This window comes from Anabrus simplex, chromosome 1 (assembly GCF_040414725.1).
Source record: "Anabrus simplex isolate iqAnaSimp1 chromosome 1, ASM4041472v1, whole genome shotgun sequence".
Lineage (NCBI taxonomy): Eukaryota > Metazoa > Arthropoda > Insecta > Orthoptera > Tettigoniidae > Anabrus > Anabrus simplex.
In genome coordinates, this window is record NC_090265.1 from 1,247,464,556 (window position 1) to 1,247,468,808 (window position 4,253).

The 4,253-nt window shown below is 44.2% G+C and overlaps 1 pseudogene; it reads right to left on the bottom strand.

Annotated features, from left to right (window-relative positions):
- Nucleotides 1-3,955: 3,955 nt before the first annotated feature.
- Nucleotides 3,956-4,015, bottom strand: LOC136859335 (U6 spliceosomal RNA; annotated as a pseudogene).
- Between the last annotated feature and the right edge of the window lie 238 nt (nt 4,016-4,253).

Genomic DNA, 4,253 nt, shown 5'->3' on the forward strand with positions numbered 1-4,253 from the left:
GTGTCGGGAGTGTCCGAGGACAGATTCGGCTTGCCACGTGCGACCTCCGCATCGTGGAGAGGATGACATGATGATGAAGACGACACACATACCCAGTCCCCGTGCCAGAGAAATTAACTAATGATGGTTAAAATTCCCGACCCTGGCACGCTAACCATTTAGCCATGGAGACGGACTTCCTTGCAGTAACCGTTGTCTTCAGGGGAAAGACTTCGAAATGTGAGCGTCTTTGACACACACATCGCATCTCTAATTTTAGTGAGATCTCTCTTGCAACAGGACGTCTCCGACCTCTGACGCAACACTTCTTCATTTTTAATCGGCTACTGTCAGATCCCCACTGACCCAATAAAGCATATAGGCCGACTCCGCACTGGAAGTTAGCCTCCCCATCATGACCACCACAACCACCTCACAGCAACCACGACCTCCGCTTTTACCTTTCGTCCCATTCCTATCACAATTGTTACGTACTCCCACCCTTCACTAATTGCTACTTCGACGCTTCCTCAGCCAACATATCCTGATCCACCCAGTTTTCGTTACATCCCTCCCCGCTACTTCAACCACTTGCCAACCAACGCCGAAGAAAGCTCTATGACGCCACCAGCATCGCAGCCACCACCTCAAGCTGATGCCGCACAACAATCGCCACAGCTACAACCAGACCGCAACATCATGTATAGTTGTGTCCTCCGCGGCGTGGATCCCCTCATTTCTGACCGAGACGTCATCCACGAGCTCAACCACGAAGATATTCCTGTCCGGCGAGCCTTCCGCATCTGGAATACCTCGCGACCAACATACTTAGTCCGTCTTTACCTGCAAACTGAAGAGGAAGTCCAACGCCTCATCACCAACGGCGCACGCCTCTATGGTCGACAACTCACCGTGGAACCTTCCCGCTCCCCTCCCAGACCCTCACACACCTCACGTCATCGACCCCGAACTGCCATCTCATATCGACCTCCACCACCAGTCAATCAACCCCTTCCTCCAACGTCCTCCTTCACCCCATCACCTCTAACAGCTGACCTACTCCGACTTCTCACCACCTCCTTATGCAACATCTCAGCCATGCTTCACCTCCTCCTTTCACACATCGGAACTCCAGTTTGACCCTTCACTACTCCCTAGCCCACATCTTCTCAACCAAGAAGCCCTAATCACTTCTCCACCTAATATCAATTCGCATTACCCACCTTCCTCAATTCTCACACCTCCCAGTTCTCTTCACTTCTCCCGGCCCGACCGAGAGCGTCACTCTCTAGGGGGCCCGCCCAGCCCTTCGGGTGGGGGGTGGGGGGTGAGGGGAATGAAAACCAGAAACAAAGAAGAAGCGTCTTTGAAACTAAAATCCGAATCTCCAGCAGTGATGTGCTGAAAGAGTGCCCTGATGCATTGTCAAGTGGATTCAAAGTAAATAGCCCCTTGTCCAGTAGAGGTCATCATAGCTGTCTCTAGATTGTCTACAGACAACAGGACTAGTTTATCATTAAGATGGCTGTGGTTGGAATGGAGGACAATGGATATGAGAGAGAAGAAATTAGCAAATTTCATACTTGATGTTTGAATTCCTCAGAAAATAGTAGGTCTGTTTACTTACGATCACAAAATTTCGGGTCACGAAAAACTGCAAGCTCATTTGCTTCTTGACATAGTTGAAGTGAGTGGCTTCTCCGTCTCTCAGTCAAATATAAAACAATACGCACCACTGACATACATATAAGAACCCAAGTACCATAACTACTCAATAAACCTCACTAATTTTTTTTTTTTTTGCTAGTTGCTTTACGTCGCACCGACACAGATAGGTCTTATGGCGACGATGGAACAGGGAAGGGCTAGGGGTGGTAAGGAAGCGGCCGTGGCCTTAATTAAGGTACAGCCCCAGCATTTGCCTGGTGTGAAAATGGGAAACCACGGAAAACCATTTTCAGGGCTGCCGACAGTGGGGTTCGAACCTACTATCTTCCGAATACTGGATACTGGCCGCACTTAAGCGACTGCAGCTATCGAGCTCGGTCTAAAAACTTTTATCAACAAACACAAAATCACACATTGCTTATCCAACAACCAGGTAACTACGAACCAGATCCTCAAGACAAACTGAAAAGACGTCTTAAATACATACTTATCGCAAGAGATATTCTTCGCAACAGATAAAACACAAATAAGCACTAAAAACATGACCTCACTCCTCAGTATCCTAACTACTCTCACAACAATCGTTTTTGCAACCTCTGCTCCTTTACAGGGCAATTAGCAAACAGGTGGCAACTAACATCGCCGGAGCCAAAACGCTACGCTGTAGCCTACTCAAATTAACTTCTGCATACTTTCATTTTAATGTAAACGCAACAGTTTGCAAAAATGTCAGTCGCTGCTAAAAATCCAGATAAATGCCCGTTACTCAAAAAAGGTAAACCGAGAGCATGCTTAATGGTTGGATGGGTCTCCATACCACCACAACCACATATCTGTAACACATATTTCTGTGTCAGTCATACTCTTAAGCGAATAGCTGGACTTGATCAATTAAACTGCACTAAAAATTGACACTCAATTATTAGTTAAAACTAAATTCAATTTCTAACACATCTAAGAAACATTGGGTGTGGTCACCCACTGGTTGGGTGGCCAAACGTCTGCACTTCTACTTTGAACAAATTCAGTTTATTCATTAATACATAATACCAATACTCCCTAAAAGTGCAATATTACATTACACATTCTCAACTAAATTTCAACTTTACACTAAAAGGCTGGGTGAGGAGCATAAAATTGCACCAGGACCAGCAACTGTAACTAAACCCTTCTTCCCGGCGGGAGGGTGGCGGGAGCTTTTAAATTTCTAATGGACCTTCGGCTGGGCGGCGGTTGCAGAGTAGGCTTCGGCAGGTCCGACGGCTCTGAACTCCGACCGACCAACCGAACAGAGAAAGGGTGGCCGCGGCTCTGTCGTGGCTCTACGCCTCTGCATTCGGGAGACGATGAGGGGCTGGTTCTCACCGTCGGCTGTCCCGATAATGGTTTTCCGTGGTTTTCCATTCTCCTGCACTAAGGCGTATGCTGGGACAGTTCCTAGTATAGGCTACGGCCGGCAACCCTCTCATCTTCTCCACACATCTCCTGGCCTGAGAGACGGTGTCACCATCTAGGGGGCCCGCCTCCCCCATTAGATGAGGAGTGAAAACATTTTAGTAGCAGTAGTACAACGCGTTTATAACAGCTTTAGATTTGTGCTTGTATGTTAATGTGTTAGGGGAGAAGTTTTCAGTCTTTCGGTTCTTTACTTTGATGGGCCGTATATGATTGTTACCAGAGTTTGATGAAGCGGATCTACGTGGATTATGTCATGTTAAGAACATACGGTAGCTAATTCATTGCAAGTCACTGCGGAGGTTTCATTCGAGGCAGATAACTCTGGTGCAGTTCCCACATGTTTAATCGTTTTCAGAGGGCTTGATAAGGCCCGTAGTGGATATTCTAGTACACAGGCCTCATTTACGCGCCCTGAGAGGGAAAATAAAATTTATAATGTTCTGTCTAAATTCGAGGGGTTCCTGTTAGTGAACTCTAACACCCAAATTACGGACTTTTCAGATTAAAAAGTAAATTCGAGTCCAGTAGAATGAGTTAAGTTGTAAATGGTGACTAAAGTGATTGCACTAATGTTGCAGTTCAACAATTCAAACGAAAATAACTATGCAATTAATTTTAATTTGAATCCTACCTATAAAATACCACAACTTAAATGGTTTTAAACAGAGAAAATTTAATTTAATATGTTGCTTTTAGTGTAGTATGACCTTCAAATTATATAATCAAGTAAACCATGTAAAATTAAAAACAATATTATTGTTGCAAAATGTACAAAATTAAATTTCGTACATATAAACAGTAATTTAAGGGTAATTCAAGGACGTACCCAGTGCGGAGGGGAGGGGGGGCAGCCATGCTAATCTTCTCTGTATCGTTCCAATTTTAGTATATGTACCGTCGAAGCGAGTACTCGCAGAAAGCTAAAATATTAATGATAATAACAAGTCTCCGAAAACCGTAAAAGTAATTAGTGGGACGCATAGACAATAACATTAATAATACTAATAATAACAAATTTCTCTCAAATTGGATAATTTTTAATTTTTACTGATACAGTTTCACGAATTTTTACTTCATTGTAACATGTTTTTATAAAATATATAAATAAATGTATTTTTCTCGGAAATGGCTCAGATGATTTTATCACA